This window comes from Lissotriton vulgaris, chromosome 10 (genome assembly GCF_964263255.1).
Source record: "Lissotriton vulgaris chromosome 10, aLisVul1.2, whole genome shotgun sequence".
Taxonomy (NCBI): Eukaryota; Metazoa; Chordata; class Amphibia; order Caudata; family Salamandridae; genus Lissotriton; species Lissotriton vulgaris.
Genome location: NC_141698.1, coordinates 139,678,970 through 139,697,204, shown reverse-complemented (window position 1 = coordinate 139,697,204; position 18,235 = coordinate 139,678,970). Strand labels below are relative to the sequence as shown.

Below are 18,235 nucleotides of genomic sequence, written 5' to 3'. Positions count from 1 at the left end.
GGATCTGCCCGACGCGTTTCGAAGCTCCATCTGCTTCTCTTCAGGGGCTTTAACGGAAGCGGTGTGCGCACCCGCTACACTTCTCCAAATACGTATAACTCACCCGCCGATGGGAGGCTCCAATGAGACTTCTGGGAAGTGTAGTGCGGAAAGCACACAATCAAGTCCTGGATGGACTCCACAAGTGGGCCCGTCCTCGATCCCATGTACGGCTGCTACTTCACTGCCGTGACCCCCACGTTAACGGGGTGGGTCATACTCTGCGGCTGGACTGCCGCATATAGATTCTCGCTCCAAGGTTGTCCACCATTGAGTAGCACGCGAGCAGCAGCTTTATTTATGTGTAGGTGAGGACGGGGATCCGCTTGTAGACGCCGCTCCGTAATGGATCTGCCCGACGCGTTTCGAAGCTCCATCTGCTTCTCTTCAGGGGCTTTAACGGAAGCGGTGTGCGCACCCGCTACACTTCTCCAAATACGTATAACTCACCCGCCGATGGGAGGCTCCAATGAGACTTCTGGGAAGTGTAGTGCGGAAAGCACACAATCAAGTCCTGGATGGACTCCACAAGTGGGCCCGTCCTCGATCCCATGTACGGCTGCTACTTCACTGCCGTGACCCCCACGTTAACGGGGTGGTGCATACTCTGCGGCTGGACTGCCGCATATAGATTCTCGCTCCAAGGTTGTCCACCATTGAGTAGCACGCGAGCAGCAGCTTTATTTATGTGTAGGTGAGGACGGGGATCCGCTTGTAGACGCCGCTCCGTAATGGATCTGCCCGACGCGTTTCGAAGCTCCATCTGCTTCTCTTCAGGGGCTTTAACGGAAGCGGTGTGCGCACCCGCTACACTTCTCCAAATACGTATAACTCACCCGCCGATGGGAGGCTCCAATGAGACTTCTGGGAAGTGTAGTGCGGAAAGCACACAATCAAGTCCTGGATGGACTCCACAAGTGGGCCCGTCCTCGATCCCATGTACGGCTGCTACTTCACTGCCGTGACCCCCATGTTAACGGGGTGGTGCATACTCTGCGGCTGGACTGCCGCATATAGATTCTCGCTCCAAGGTTGTCCACCATTGAGTAGCACGCGAGCAGCAGCTTTATTTATGTGTAGGTGAGGACGGGGATCCGCTTGTAGACGCCGCTCCGTAATGGATCTGCCCGACGCGTTTCGAAGCTCCATCTGCTTCTCTTCAGGGGCTTTAACGGAAGCGGTGTGCGCACCCGCTACACTTCTCCAAATACGTATAACTCACCCGCCGATGGGAGGCTCCAATGAGACTTCTGGGAAGTGTAGTGCGGAAAGCACACAATCAAGTCCTGGATGGACTCCACAAGTGGGCCCGTCCTCGATCCCATGTACGGCTGCTACTTCACTGCCGTGACCCCCACGTTAACGGGGTGGTGCATACTCTGCGGCTGGACTGCCGCATATAGATTCTCGCTCCAAGGTTGTCCACCATTGAGTAGCACGCGAGCAGCAGCTTTATTTATGTGTAGGTGAGGACGGGGATCCGCTTGTAGACGCCGCTCCGTAATGGATCTGCCCGACGCGTTTCGAAGCTCCATCTGCTTCTCTTCAGGGGCTTTAACGGAAGCGGTGTGCGCACCCGCTACACTTCTCCAAATACGTATAACTCACCCGCCGATGGGAGGCTCCAATGAGACTTCTGGGAAGTGTAGTGCGGAAAGCACACAATCAAGTCCTGGATGGACTCCACAAGTGGGCCCGTCCTCGATCCCATGTACGGCTGCTACTTCACTGCCGTGACCCCCACGTTAACGGGGTGGTGCATACTCTGCGGCTGGACTGCCGCATATAGATTCTCGCTCCAAGGTTGTCCACCATTGAGTAGCACGCGAGCAGCAGCTTTATTTATGTGTAGGTGAGGACGGGGATCCGCTTGTAGACGCCGCTCCGTAATGGATCTGCCCGACGCGTTTCGAAGCTCCATCTGCTTCTCTTCAGGGGCTTTAACGGAAGCGGTGTGCGCACCCGCTACACTTCTCCAAATACGTATAACTCACCCGCCGATGGGAGGCTCCAATGAGACTTCTGGGAAGTGTAGTGCGGAAAGCACACAATCAAGTCCTGGATGGACTCCACAAGTGGGCCCGTCCTCGATCCCATGTACGGCTGCTACTTCACTGCCGTGACCCCCACGTTAACGGGGTGGTGCATACTCTGCGGCTGGACTGCCGCATATAGATTCTCGCTCCAAGGTTGTCCACCATTGAGTAGCACGCGAGCAGCAGCTTTATTTATGTGTAGGTGAGGACGGGGATCCGCTTGTAGACGCCGCTCCGTAATGGATCTGCCCGACGCGTTTCGAAGCTCCATCTGCTTCTCTTCAGGGGCTTTAACGGAAGCGGTGTGCGCACCCGCTACACTTCTCCAAATACGTATAACTCACCCGCCGATGGGAGGCTCCAATGAGACTTCTGGGAAGTGTATTGCGGAAAGCACACAATCAAGTCCTGGATGGACTCCACAAGTGGGCCCGTCCTCGATCCCATGTACGGCTGCTACTTCACTGCCGTGACCCCCACGTTAACGGGGTGGTGCATACTCTGCGGCTGGACTGCCGCATATAGATTCTCGCTCCAAGGTTGTCCACCATTGAGTAGCACGCGAGCAGCAGCTTTATTTATGTGTAGGTGAGGACGGGGATCCGCTTGTAGACGCCGCTCCGTAATGGATCTGCCAGACGCGTTTCGAAGCTCCATCTGCTTCTCTTCAGGGGCTTTAACGGAAGCGGTGTGCGCACCCGCTACACTTCTCCAAATACGTATAACTCACCCGCCGATGGGAGGCTCCAATGAGACTTCTGGGAAGTGTAGTGCGGAAAGCACACAATCAAGTCCTGGATGGACTCCACAAGTGGGCCCGTCCTCGATCCCATGTACGGCTGCTACTTCACTGCCGTGACCCCCACGTTAACGGGGTGGTGCATACTCTGCGGCTGGACTGCCGCATATAGATTCTCGCTCCAAGGTTGTCCACCATTGAGTAGCACGCGAGCAGCAGCTTTATTTATGTGTAGGTGAGGACGGGGATCCGCTTGTAGACGCCGCTCCGTAATGGATCTGCCCGACGCGTTTCGAAGCTCCATCTGCTTCTCTTCAGGGGCTTTAACGGAAGCGGTGTGCGCACCCGCTACACTTCTCCAAATACGTATAACTCACCCGCCGATGGGAGGCTCCAATGAGACTTCTGGGAAGTGTAGTGCGGAAAGCACACAATCAAGTCCTGGATGGACTCCACAAGTGGGCCCGTCCTCGATCCCATGTACGGCTGCTACTTCACTGCCGTGACCCCCACGTTAACGGGGTGGTGCATACTCTGCGGCTGGACTGCCGCATATAGATTCTCGCTCCAAGGTTGTCCACCATTGAGTAGCACGCGAGCAGCAGCTTTATTTATGTGTAGGTGAGGACGGGGATCCGCTTGTAGACGCCGCTCCGTAATGGATCTGCCCGACGCGTTTCGATGGGATCGAGGACGGGCCCACTTGTGGAGTCCATACAGGACTTGATTGTGTGCTTTCCGTACTACACTTCCCAGAAGTCTCATTGGAGCCTCCCATCGGCGGGTGAGTTATATGAAATTGGAGAAGTGTAGCGGGTGCGCACACCGCTTCCGTTAAAGCCCCTGAAGAGAAGCAGATGGAGCTTCGAAACGCGCCGGGCAGATCCACTACGGAGCGGCGTCTACAAGCGGATCCCCGTCCTCACCTACACATATATAAAGCTGCTGCTCGCGTGCTACTCAAGAGGTGGACAACCTGGAGCGACAATATATATATATATATATATATATATATATATTTTTTTTTTAATTGGAACGGCAAGTGACACCCACTTTAAATGTAAGTGGGGGTCATTTGCAACCAATACTGTAGGGCACTGAGCCTCTATATTGAAACCAGCCTACAGGAAAGCCATGATAAAACAAACTCTGGCTCTAAAAGAATAAAAACATCAATACAAATAAGAACCATGAGTGGCACTTGCAGTCAATGCCAGTGGGGATCATCCTTAACCACAACAAATCACATATGGCAAAATCAATTTGGAGAAAAGTTAGACACCTGGGGCAACAAATCCCCTAGTGGTTTAAAGTGATGAACTCTCTACAGAAGACTGAAACGTCATTGCGATAGTATTTCAATAAACAATGTAAATATTTTTTTAATAATAAGACAATTTTCGTTTATTAAGAACAATCTAACAAACAGAAAAACTACAGATCCCATAATGACTCATTAAGGGCCACATGGGTATTCTTATATAAATAGACATGAAAAATGGACTACCACTAACCGTGATCAAGACCAATCAGGTCGAAATGCATTGGTTTGTAGCTCTTAAAGGTGATGGCTAACAATATATGGATTAAATGAGCCCGTAAAGTAAACTCTTGAAGTGCGAGTCAAAATATTTGGTGGCAAAAAACATTAATATATATAGATCACAAGGAGGTCCTGCAGCCGGAACGTGTCAAAGTCTATCGCATGGGATACCTTTTTCTCTTTGATATACTGATCCCACGGAGTCAGCGCCTGTTTGTACATGAAAAGATTCAGGATTGGAATCAATATATATATATATATATATATATATATATATATATATATATATATATATATATATATATATATATACATCCGTTCCACACTCCTACTAATCGGCACTGGACTCTGATTCTGCAAACGTAGGTACAGACCACAAAACAGCGCTCAAATTACTTCAAAGGTGGTTTATTGTTCTTCTGTGCCCAGCATGACGCGTTTCGGCTACGACACGGTAGCCTTGGTCACATGACCATAAGAACCAATAAGTGCAATTTATATACTGTGTGTGTCCCAATTGAAGAAACGTCAGCAATGCATAGACATAAAGAGAATACTTTGTTACAGGAGATAATATTTAAAACCCCATATCAATTGGTCTATTTACAGAAGGAACAGGTAAATTGATATATTTACAAAATAACTTTACATAATATCATACATTTAGTTTACCACACGGGAATGATTATAATAGTACAGCCTTTCCATCCTCCTTTCTCCTTCTTTTACACAATGAGCATGTTATTACTCTCTAAATTATGACTAACATACAAGTCAAAACGCTGCAAAAGTTTCAACACTCTGGGAAAGTGCAGATGTTATACATTATAAAGTGCTTAATTGTGCAAATGTGCAAATTCAGTGAGTCTTAAAATCAAGAATTCAAATTCATATGTACAGGGGAGTGCATTGGTGATGGCACGTGCAATGAGACCTCTATTTATGAAGAGTTACATGCCACCCACATACAGAAGTAGTTGTACTCATGATTATATCATTACTGAAAACTAGATTAGATCAAACTAATAATGGGACAAAAAATACATTATGGCATAGTGCCCTTTTTCATACAAGAAAAAACCCCACGGATAAAGGCATATTCAAAACCCTTACCATACTTCGCCTGATTGAAAGCAAGGAATGATGCAGGGGAGATTAATTTGGAGCACCCTATATGCACTGTAAAGATGCCAAATAAGATGTTTTCTAGGATCCCTGTGTATATACTCCACAGACTAACCGGCCATCTGGACAATGCAGTGTTCTAACTTACTCTACCTTTGCCCAATCAAGTCACTAAAAGATGAAACGCAACAGGTAGGTATCCAGTATTCCTGTTAATCCACCCGACTATAGGAAGCAATGAAGATCTTCCCCTGTGTTTAATCCATTAGGGATCCTGGTATCTAAAAGTAAGATGTATTTACTTTCAAGCTGTCTTAAGGCTTTCTCCCTATTTCCCCCCCTGATGTTTTTGGGCACCGCATCAATGATGAAATACTTCAAGCCATTGAGATTTTTGTTGTGGATCAATTCAAAATGCCGGGCGACAGGGTAATTAACATCAGAATTGACCACGGCTCGTAGGTGTTGCAGAATGCAGTTGAAAGCCTGTAATTTAGTGCTGCCAACGTACCTGAGCCCGCAGGTACACTGGAGCACATAAACCGCAAAATCTGTACCGCAGGTGAAGTGCTCCTTGATCTTAATAGGATTGGAATCAAAAGCAGAGCAGTACTCGCTGGTATTTACGCCAAACTTGCACGCTCTGCAAGAGATGCATTTGAAAAAGCCACATTTCTTAGAAATCCGATGAGGTTTAATTACTACCTCAGGGCGGTATTTGACCAAAACGTCCCTCATGGACGGTGCTCTTCTGAAAACGACTGATGGCTCATCTGGTATAAGGGGAGCTAAACTAATATCAGTCTTCAAAAGCGGCCAATGCTTTTTCAAAATCCCCCTCACCTTCCTGTGTTCTCCATTAAAGGTCGTTATTAAACTGATGTCCTTACTCACTGTCTCATCCTCCATATCCACTGGGCTAGATGTGACATCTGCATTAATTGAGGCGAGATAATTGTCCCTGTCCAATTGATTGGCTCTATCTCTTGCCTCTAGCAACAGAGAAGTATCATACCCTCGAGCACGGAATCTTTCAAAAGCCTCATTCTGACAAATCTCAAGATCCGTTGATGTACTGCATATATACATATACATGCAATAAAAGAAGCAGAGTCCTCTTCAGAGAGATATAGCTTTGTCCAGACACCCGTGAGCACCCAGTATAAGAAAAAAAAACCTCTTTCAGGCATAGAGTGACGCATAAATTATGCCAAAAAAAGAAGCAGAGAACTCTGGGTAGTTCTGAAGTTTAGGTGGAAAGCAGTTCCAATATAGAGCACTCTCAACACCAGTGACACTAAATTTGCTCCCCTCAAATGTCTGCTTCTCTATCAAAGTCTTTAAGCGTAGGATTAGCACAATGCCATCCACGCCGAGATAGAAAGGGACAAAGTCTTTTACCATTTCCACAGCAATGCCTTTAATCATAGGATTAGTACAGTGCTTTCCATGCCGAGCTTTAAAATGGCCAAAGCCTTTCACCACTATAGGCACAGTATTATGGCTTTGGATTGGTAAAATACAATTCAAACTAACCTGAAATTAATAAAAGCAACCCCTGACACGTGTTTCGCTCTCATTAGAGCTCTTCAGAGAGGTATAGCTTTGTCCAGACATAAGGGAGCACCCAGTATAAGTAAAACAAAACCCTTTCGGGCATAGAGTGAAGCATAAATTATGTAAAAAAAAAGCAGAGAACTCTGGGTAGTTCTCAAGCTTAGGTGGAAATCGGCTCCAAAATACAGCACTCTCAACTCCACTGACCCATCTGAAGTGCAAACAGAAGGCTTAATACCACCTCATCCGTCTTCCATTTGATAGCCCTTACCTATTGAGCTAAGTCCTCACCGTAGGTGACAGGAAATCCACTAGCTCCCTTAACAAAAGAAAGATACTATCATATGTTCTTTTTTTAAATTATATGTCCTCCTCTTTCTGTTCCTATAAGAATCCCCAGAAGTCACTGGCATCCTGATCATTACCATGCTGTAGGAAATCTGGAAGAGGCTGAAACAGACCCTTGGAGAAAGCAGGGAATCCAGAGTAATGAAAATTACCAATTAGTAACATTAACTCAGATACAGCCAGTATAGGAATGCACAACACTATGACATCAGATATCATAAGCCGGAAGTCGTGGCCCTAGTTGTAAATTTACAAAGTGAAAACTTGCTTGTCTTTATTGAAAAATATCGTGCCAGCCAATTAAGTATTTAGCTCTGGGACAGGCCCCTGTTCCTTAACATCTATGATGTTTCTATGCACCCCAGTCAGAAAGTTCTACTGACTCCCTGATTCCGTTTATTATGATCGATTTGTGAATGTATAATGTGAAGGTACAATGTTAGCTACATAGAGTCATATTTGAACTTCTATATTTGAACTCTCACATGCAAATAAGGTTTGAATTTTCTCTATCAAAATAAATATACATGACAGGTTGGTACACAGTGACGTAAAGATAGAAAAGAAAACCTGGCTACATCCCACGGAAGACTTCTACAGGTGCACTAAGTGCAAAGCCTGTAAAAATGGAGAGAATTTGAAAGAGTTTTTACCGCACAATAGAACACACAAGATCAGACAACATTACACATGCAAAAGTGAGTTTGTTGTGTATACCATAAAATGTGGGTGTGGGAAGGTCTATGTAGGTAGCACGACATTTCAAGTTCACAGGCGCATCCTACAACACTTGAGAGCGTTCGTTAAAGAGGTGAAATTGGTGCAGCATTAAGGCAGTCCTGATGAATACATGAGGTTGTTCCAGATCCTGAGTGCATAGTTAAAAAATATCTGCTGCTTTTTTTTACACTTCCTAGTCTGCTGTGTAATTGTGTCCTGGCTGCAGATGTGCTGAGAACCACCAGAGATAATTAGCTTGTCTTCAAGATAAGAGGGAACGCTGGTCGTGATGACTTTGTAAATGATCCAACTGGTTTTCATGATGATGATGCTCTGAAAGAGGAAATGAAGTTCCATCAGGAATGGGGGTGATGCAGCAATATTTCTTCAGACCCTGGATGAGACATGCTGCAGCATTTAGTATGCCCTTATGGGGTACCAGTATGGCGTCTAGAAGTCAAAGGAGTAGGGCATCACCACCATGCATATGTAAGAGTATGAGTGTGTGTACAGCAGTTTTGCAGTCACTTTCTGGAATATAAGTCTTATGTTTCTTATTGTTTCCATTTTTGGCCAACCAAGGTTGGCTCCTCTCCCACCCCATCCTCTTCGGCTAAGAGACTGGGGGTGATAATTAACAGTGACCTAACCATCAAAACCCAGATTGGATTGGTTACCTTTACCTGCTTCCTTCAGTTAAGAAAAATAAGGAAGATCAGTAGACTCCTTGCTAGGGAAACAATAATTCAGGCTGTCCTAGCCATGGTTATAATCACATATAAATTATGCCAACTCTCTATATTTTGGCATTCCATTATACCTCACTAAGAGACTGCAACTAATGCAGAACCAGGCAGCTAGACTGATTTTCCAGCAATCTAGGTGGCAACATGCCTCTCCCCTCATGAGGAAGCTACATTGGCTCCCCATCCCACAATGATCAGCTTTCAAAGTTGCTTGACCTTTTAGTCCTTGCATGGCCCAAGCCCAAAATTAGTTTCCAGCCTTATTCAAAGACATACACCTACTCGCAACCTGCGCTCATTCTACATGAACCTTCTGGCCACACACTCTTACAAATTGAAGTGACAAGGTGGATGCAGGTTTGCAGTATTGACACCTAGATTCTGGAATTACCTTCCGTCTGGCATCAGAGCCTGCATGGACCTTTTGAGATTCAAAAGGCTCCTCTGGCCATGGGTATTCTTTCAAGCCTATGACTGAAATCCAAGCATACGAGAAACCAATAGGTCCCCAACATATCCTTGAATCAGAACCAAAAAAACAATCACTGTATGTGTGCTTTACAAAAGACTTTAACATAACATAACATTATTAAGCTCCATTAAGTGAGAAGCGGGTCACCTTGCTCCCTTCCTGTCAATAATGCATGGCAAACCTGCACCTCTATTTTTTCCCTCCCCCACTTTTCATACAGAGTAATGTTGTGGTATTACTCCCTCATAGAACCTCCTCATCCCAGTCAATAATTAGTGAGGTAGTCCTGCCACCAGACATGCATATCTACATGCTAATACTTTAGTTATTTTTATTAGTTTAAAAACTTCTCTCTCCGCCATCCCTGCTTTTTCCTGCTTGCAACAGGCGAGAGGTGCACTTGTTTTCATAAATCATCTGTTGAGTCATTGAAACCCTTCCGAGGCCAACTATGACACTTAAGTCCCATGGTCCCTGACAATTGTATAGGACCTGAGTTGGTGGTTACACTGTCCCAATTTAGAAAAGGGAATGCCATTTCAAATGCCTGCTGGGGCTGGGGAGCAGCTCTGGGGGATCTGGAAGCAACGGGGCAGTGGTCGGTGATGGACAGGAATCACTCTTTCAATTCGAGAACGTTAGCTGTGGTATGGGCAGCAGTGCAATACATCCAACCACTGTTGTGTGGACCAGGTGATGCGCACAGAAAAACAGGTAGCAAGATGCTGCCTGAATCAGCAAGCAAGTCAAAAGACTCCAATTGGCATGAGGGAAGTGTACATTCAGGGGTAGCTCAATTTTCATTCAGACAGCTTGAGCCGCAATCTTCCTTCCTCAGTGCTCAATAATTTATCTAATCCTGTTTCTTCAGATCTGCCAACTGTTCGGGGAACCATGGATAGATTTGCTTGGCTCTTCACACAATGAGTTACTTCCCATTTATTGTTCAGAAGTAATTTGCCAGCCAGCTTAGGCTGTAGATGCTCTCTCAATTATGTGGCCCCCAGGTCTTCCGCATGTCTTTCCACCAATTCACCTCTTCCCCAGAAGATTTGGGAGGAGAGATTGTCAATGATTCTGATAGCCCCATTCTGACTGTGGCGCCTTTGCCTTCCTCTGCTACTCAATCTCTCCAGGGGTAGGTTTGTCAGATTTCCATTTATTCTACCCCTTCTCCAGTTTCCACTGTTGCCACTGAGTCAGCTCCAACAGCTGAAATTGACGGCATGGTTCTTGAAAGGGTAACATTGGAGGAAATGGGTTGTTCTAGCAAGTTGGAAGCTGAGATCCCATAATCCTGTAAACAATCCACTCTGTTTTTCTATAAGAGAATCTGGATTTCATCTGCTAAATAGGGTGCTGCTTAGGGTTTAGATCATGTGCTAGGAGATCCCTTTAAAATTTTAGAATTCTTAAGAAAAGGTTTTTTGAAGAATCTGGCACCAGCCACTCCAGCTACCCAGTGGGTGGCGACCACAGCCTTTCGTAGTGCGAAAGAGAAATCGCAGGTTAATGTATCATTGGTGATCCTGTTGCTGAAAAGTTTTCGCCTGAGAAAACCGGTAACACCAATTATCATAACTTCCAGGGATTTGCCTACAGTTCTTCAAGGTTTACAATTACCCCCATTAGAACCTCCTAATGAGGTGGATATCTTCTGGGTGTCAACTAAATTGCTTTTTGTATAGATTTTACATCAGCTAGGAGGTTGGGTGTATTAGGGGCGTTGGTGGTGTCTTATCCCTACTTGCAGATTCGCCCTGATAGAGTGGTGTTATGAATGGACCCTACATTTATTCCAAAAGTGTCACCTAATTTCATTTACAATATACGTAGCACTGCCAGTTTTTCAAGAAGGGGATGATATGCAAATACCTTCCTCTTTGGATATCAAAAGAATCTTGACAATTTACAATGTCGAAAATAGTTTGGGCACTTTTTGTCTTATTCAAAAGTGTTAATAAGGGGACAACGGTTGCCACTGAAACGCTCAGTGGTTGGATTCGACAGCCTATTTGTCAAGCCTATAATTCCCCAGGTGAAGTTCTGCCTGCTCAAATTCGTGGTGCTCAAGGAGGTCAGTTCCTGCCTTATGGGCAGAAGCGTCAGGAGTGTGAGTCCAGGAATCTGCAGGGCAGCCACATGGAAATCCCATCATACGTTTGTCAAACATTATCGGCTTGATGTTTTACATTCTTCCTCTAATACCTTTGTTTTTGGTGTGATACGTGTAGCAATGAAGTAATTGTTGTTTTTCAATAAAGACCAAGCATTGCAACTACGGTGTGAAACTGTCTCATTTGGTTGCTTGTGAAATTTGTACTAAGCAATGACTGGGACTAGGGGGTCCTATGAGGGGGTAATAAACCCATTACTTACCAGTAAACTTCATTACCCCCATTTTTTTTAAGTTCCTCCTCGTCCCTGTCACCAACCCTCCCTTCCTGCTGGTTTAACACTTCCATGACTAGACTTGTTATTGCAGCAATGGCTTAGGAAGCAAGGAGTTTTAAAACTAATACAAATATTAAAAGGCCTAGTGTGTTGATGGGCCTTTCTGGGGGGCGGGACCGCCTCACTAAGTAATGACAGGGATGAGGGGGCCCTTAATCGGGGCAATGAAGTTTACTGGTAAGTAATGGGTTCAATATGCACAATGTACAGTTTTGCAAAGACAATCCGTATTTTCACCCCCCAACTGCAGCTACTGAAAATACAGCACTGAGGGCTGACCCACTGATCCAGCCGAAGGGCTTCCTTTGGACCCCTGCAGTCTTGAATAAGCATTCAGATGAAACATCCTCAGTCACAGCTCCTGGAGAAAAATTACTTGAAAGGCTGGTGAGTTAGGTATGCGTTTGTTGAATTATAACGTCATTGAATTTCCTGAGGGGGACGAGTCCTGGGAATGAAAATCAATTTCAGGTCTTTGAAGGCACACATATTTGCTGAGAATATTCACAATCTAATTTGCTTTTGCCTGTGCACATTTGCCACACGGGATAAACACCAACACAACTCTTCTTGGTTTTGTTTATATCGTAGAGATAATTTTACTTCACGATAAGAAGAGTGTATATTACCTACTCGCAGTGTGTATTTTTATTAACAAAAATTGTAAAAGTAAACTATTTAGGACTTCTCCCTATGAACTTTGTAGATTTTCAAAGTGTTTTTCTCCGCCTATATCTTAAGTACCCAATGAATATCTGTGCTAACAGCCCTTTTCTGATTTTCTCCAGGGCGAGCAACCCATGGAAAGAGTTTTTCTTTCTCTTCCACAATGCCTGCCATTTTTGCAAGAGTAGTTTGACATACGCTTCCTGATTTGGAAATGACCTCCAAAACGTCTTTGAATGCCCCCAAATGTATGAATTTATAGGTGCTTTCTAATCTTATAACTGTATAACATTTGTTCTTGGAGTGGTAGCAGCAGGAATATGGTATGTGCCTCAGCTGCTCAGTCCTCGTCATCGGGGAAATAATGCACTGATCAGAGATGTAGCACATCAGTAGGGCAGCAGCTGTAATGGCACTTAAGCCCAAGGGTGTGAGGGACCCCAATTATAGGTGTTTTTTATTTTATACCAAACTTTGGCTGGGGAGTAAATTTTCCATGCACGATGGTCTATGTCACCCACGCTACAGTACCGGCAGTGACGACACAAAACGGTTCAAGAAAAGTCTTTATGGTGAAGCTAAGGAGTAGGAAGATGAAGCGAGTGCCAGGCAGTAGGCAGTCATAAGCCACCAGCCCACCACTCAAAACAAAAATTGTCAAAGCCAATAAGTCTGGTGTTGGCTGCTAGCCTTTCAGCTTTATCAGTGCTTCTTCTGTTTTGCCATGTTTTTTGTAAAACGTTACGTATGGTGGAGTTGAGGAGAGCTCACCAGTAGTACAAAAGTACTAATTTCCTTAGTTTTCACTTTAACTGGAAGGAACTACTTTGTGTGCGGATGTGCTCATCCTGGAAAAGCAGAATCCCATCACTCACAGTCAAGTCAGCTAATTGCTTAAGTGGCCTGATCGCTGCCAGTTGTATGCTGTTGTTTTAGTGGGAAAAACATGTGAATGACAGAGCAGACCAATGGATAAGGACCACTGTAAAACGTTTTAGCTCACGCCTGACCTAAAGAATGAGGCTCGAGCTGCACTAGTGTAGCAGATGATCATTCTAAGGCTGTGCGCATGGGCAGGAGCTAAAACAACATCTGGGGTAAAGGTCTGCCGAGCATAAGTCTATGTTTTACAATTCTTTCCTAAATGTAAACAAGAATTGATTCTCCATAATTGTATTTACATTTATTTCTCTCAGAGAAAATACATATATCATTTACTCAGTTCGGTGAGAGTATTAGGTTCTCCTATGTACTTATAAAGTCTATTACTTCAGTTTAATTTTGATGCTTAGGGCTCCATTACGATGTCAGGCGGGCGGTGGCGATCCGCCCGACATAAATGATCGCCCGCCACCCTTTTCCCCACGCCACCCTACAATGGCGGGGGGGACCGCAGCGGAGGCAAACAACGCCCGACACTTTTCCGCCCGGTCGTCTTGCGGCCGGGGCGGAAAAAAGTTCATATGGTGGCAGTGTCTATCAGACACCACCAGCCATATTTTGATGCTTGCACATGGGTGCCTTTGCTTTGGGGGGCCCCTGCGGGCCCCCCTGGTGAAGGCCGAGGTGGGGGTGCACAGGGGGGTACCTATGGTACCCCCCTTCATTTGCATGTACAAAGCGGCAGGCACTGCGCGGTGCCTGCCGCTTTGTATATGCAAATGTGAAAATGCATTTTTAGCATTGTGGAGGGCGGTGCAGAGTGCACCGCCCGCCACAATGCTAAAAATGAAGGATGTGCCCGCCACTGTGGCGGGCACATCCTAATTCCCCCAACGGGACCCCCCGCCCTTATGGCGGGCGGTCCAGAATACCGATAGGGTGGCGGGCGGACAAAGTCCGCCCGTCATCCTAATGAGGCCCTTAGTTTCCTATTTTACCACCAATATTGATATAGCGTGGACTCCATCAGAGAGAGCACAGAACATAGAAATCATACCTTAGACCAATGTAACTTCAAGATGATGTATAGGTCGTTCAGAGTAGGTGAGGGGAATATCATTGGAGCCCGAGCTTGATTACGACTAGTTGTGTCTTGAAAATCTTTCAGAAAGACAAGTGGATGTGGATGTATGTATTTGTAAAGCGCCTTGTTACACCAACGATGTATGTCCTGTGGCAATTGCTTACAGGCCATGATTGTGAGACAGTAGAGGGTTTATCAAAAGCTCTGTGATCTTATAGTTTGAGGGATTTCCAAGATTAACTGAAATTTACTTTGGCTGTGGCATTTCTAATAGCTCTTAATTCCTGATGAGTATAGGCATCTAAATCTGAGTTGAATATTGTTGTCCACAAACAATAGAGCTCCCTCTGAGTCTTACTGGATATAACTGGCATACCTGGGCTCAAGTATAGTCCTGTATATTTTATTTCATGATTTATTTCATACATTATGCCGCTAGCACAATTACAGATGCTCAGAAACGAATGTTTCTTTAAATTCAACATAGTTTCCTTTCTAAAAAAGAGATAGATTAATTAAAATCGTATCCCTGTGCTCCTTTCTATCTCACTTCTGGAGCCCCTAGTTTTTTAGAGGGTGGGGTACTGACCTCTTTATGCTGCATGAAGCATCAGACGCGTCTTCCTAAGATGCCTGCGGGAACTGGTGATCTTCGACAGCGCTGGGGTGTAGTAGTTGCTCTACATTCCAGCAAGCAAATGGGTAAACCCAGCTTACACTAGGGGATGGGGTTATGGCCCTTATACCAATAATTACCTTTAGTGTGCAGATTCCTTTCTTCTCCATTTCTAAGCTCCCTTCCACTAAGGCCTTGCCTATCTCTGGAACAATTTACCTATCCTTTGTGTCCATGTGACCCCAACCCTCTGCCTGTTCTTCTCTAGGTCCCTATCAACTTTCCTTGGGCCTCTCCTCTCTGTTCTCTGCCCCCTCTTGCCCTGTCTAAGGGTGTTCAAAATTTGGGTAGTATCATTTTGCCTAATTATGTCAGAAAAATTACACACAATTACAGAAAATGGAAATCGGCAATTGGTGCTATATTTTAGTGTAAACTGTTTCCTCGCGTCCATTTTGGACAAGAGGACCGATTACAACCTCCTTTACATTCACAAGTTTTCCCACCATTTTATAACTATTTTTAGGAGGACCTGTCATTTGCCATAATAGGGTTCGTATTTACTATTCTAACTCCACACATGCTTTGATATTGGTTATACACTGGGTCCAAGGCAAACACAACTGCACTTTAAGTTTTTGGTGCACTCGCTTGAAAGAAACCTAAAACACTATGGGGACCAGATCTCATTGTGCACCATTACTCACAAAAATAGTACTTGTCTGGTACTATCCGGCTTTACCACCACTACGAAGATTGACCCAGTCCTTATAGAGTTGGTTACATATGACCAAATGCATGCGAAGACACACACCATTACACACACACACACACTCTCAAATGCAGCCTTTTTAACATTCTACATACAACAGCAAGTCAGAACGCTGTGTTTTGATATTGCATATGCTGCATCCTTACGTCAGTGTAGCCTAAATAATATTGATTGTGACACCCCATGAAATAACTTCACCACCCACACCATATAGCTGTTAATCAATTGGCTTTAGAAATCCAGACCTTTTAAAAGGAACCCTTAATGCTCCCACAACAGTGATTCCCTAATCCTCGCCATGGCATTTTATAATGGATGCAAAAGCCATGTTGTTGGCATACCAGTTGGGAAAGTTGTATGATAGGCTATTTTTTTAGGAGATGGAATTGGTAAACAATTTATTTAATCTATCCTTACTCTAGCAGAATCCAGCCTAGTAGAAAACCATTCAGTTTTCTAGGTACAGATGAGTCAACATGAACATGTCTTTAAATATCCTATGAATCCAGGTCCAGAGACATTTTCTACCAAGATCAGAGGCCAGGTAAAACAATGCTTGCAGCTCAATGATCTTCATTGGTCTTATAAACATATTTTGGAACATCCTAGGTCACAAGGACTGAGGACACTTTAGTAAAATGGACCATTAACCATGGCAGGGGCGGCTCTAGGGTCATGGTGGCCCTGGGCAGGGAGCGTAGGTAGGGGGCCCCGGAAAAGGGGGTCCGGGTGGGGCAGAGCGCGGAGGCCAGTAAATGGGGGGGGGGGGGGGAGGGGTCAGGGTGTTTAGAAGTGGAACTGAGCCGGAGGCCGCCAAATCCCTGCCAGGGGCCGCCACACAAATATGTATCCATCCTCAGAGGATAAATATATTATGATATATATTGGTGTGGCGGCCCCTGGGGTTTGGTGCCCCTGTGCAGGTGCACAGCTTGCACATGCCTAAGGCCGCCCCTGACCATGGCGTTTTCTTGCGTAGCAACAACTAAGTATGATATTCCCAGAAAGAAGGACGGAGGTAAGGGGTGAAAACAGCAATATAGACCAGAAGGTATATTGTGTTTTTTAAATTTATTGCAGCAAGTTGATAAGCCTGCTCCTTTTTATATGGAGAGTAGGTACATCCACTCATTGCTAGGACCACACTGTTCGTTTCATGGTTAGTGCATGCAAGAAATGGAAAGAGCTTTAAATATCTTGGTACAAATATATTGATTATCACACTATTTTCAATGTAAATATATATAGGCAAGTGTAGATTTAGTGTTCTTCACTTCATGTCTATTTACTTTGATATTATATCTTCAAGGTACATAGATGAGGTGTTGTGAAAGGTAAATCTATTCTTCCCTACACATACTTATTTTCACATCTTTTGTTATTTGATATCCTGGGTAAACCCGTTTTGAAGCACAATATATTTTTGTGCTTGATTTTCTGATAAAAACTAAGAAAAATGAGTGCTTTGGAGACAGCAGAATAATAGATGTGCTATCATCTGAGAATTTACATTTCATCTGCAGTCTAATTTATGACACTGATCTGCACAATGGGCAAAACATAGCATAGAGCCATATCTACTAAAACTGCCTGGTGCTCTAACTATGCACTATGGTGCAAGGGTGCCTGCGTTGGCGCTACACTGCTAAGTGTAGCGCCATCGCAGGGGGAAACTCAAGGCTGCACCATGTCCTTGTAAATATGGTACAGCCTTGCGTTTCTGAAGTGGCGGAGTGAGGCATTAAGCCATGACGGCTAACGCCTCACTCCGTCACTCCCTTGTACATATGCCCCAAAGTTTTTTTTTTGCACTGAGAAACGGGCACCTTTCTAAAGCAAAATACCTTACACACTAGATAGTGAATAATATGCACCACTTTGTGTTACTTTCTGGCGGCGGAAAGTGTTAGTAAATATGACCTCTCAAGTAACACCTGCAACCATGACACCTGCAGTCTTCCAAGGTGAAGCTCTAAGCCGCATGTCCCAATACGCGAGTCATCGATCCTGTATTCAAACAGCTCAATCAGGCAATGCCATTCTCTCCGCTGCATCAGTTCTGATTCATTAATGTACTCAAATCTGAAGCTCACGACAAAGGAAGATTGCTCGCAAGGTATCATGGGCAAAAACAAACGAATAATATATTCTGTGTCTGGCTGCTCTTATAATAAGAAAAAAACGGACCAATATAGATTTTTCTGTCATGCGCTTTATATGAAGAATTGCAACGGGCACACATTAGTAACAGCTAGCTTGTGCAAAATGTCAAAACAAATCATGAGGAAGACCATAACACACAACAATATAATTAAATAGAATTTAAATGTCATAAATTCAAAATTATGTCGCCCACACTCTCCCGGGGAAGTTGTGAACAGAGGGACTATTCTGACAACTTGAAATATATATTCACAGAGCAGCATAAATCGGTAT

The 18,235-nt window shown here is 44.8% G+C and overlaps 1 protein-coding gene across 1 annotated transcript in view; it reads right to left on the bottom strand.

Moving 5' to 3' along the window:
* The window catches only part of LOC147684845 (melanin-concentrating hormone receptor 1-like), a 248,801-nt gene that overhangs the window by 23,281 nt on the left and 207,285 nt on the right, over positions 1-18,235 (bottom strand). The gene's annotated exons all lie outside the window — the stretch shown is intronic.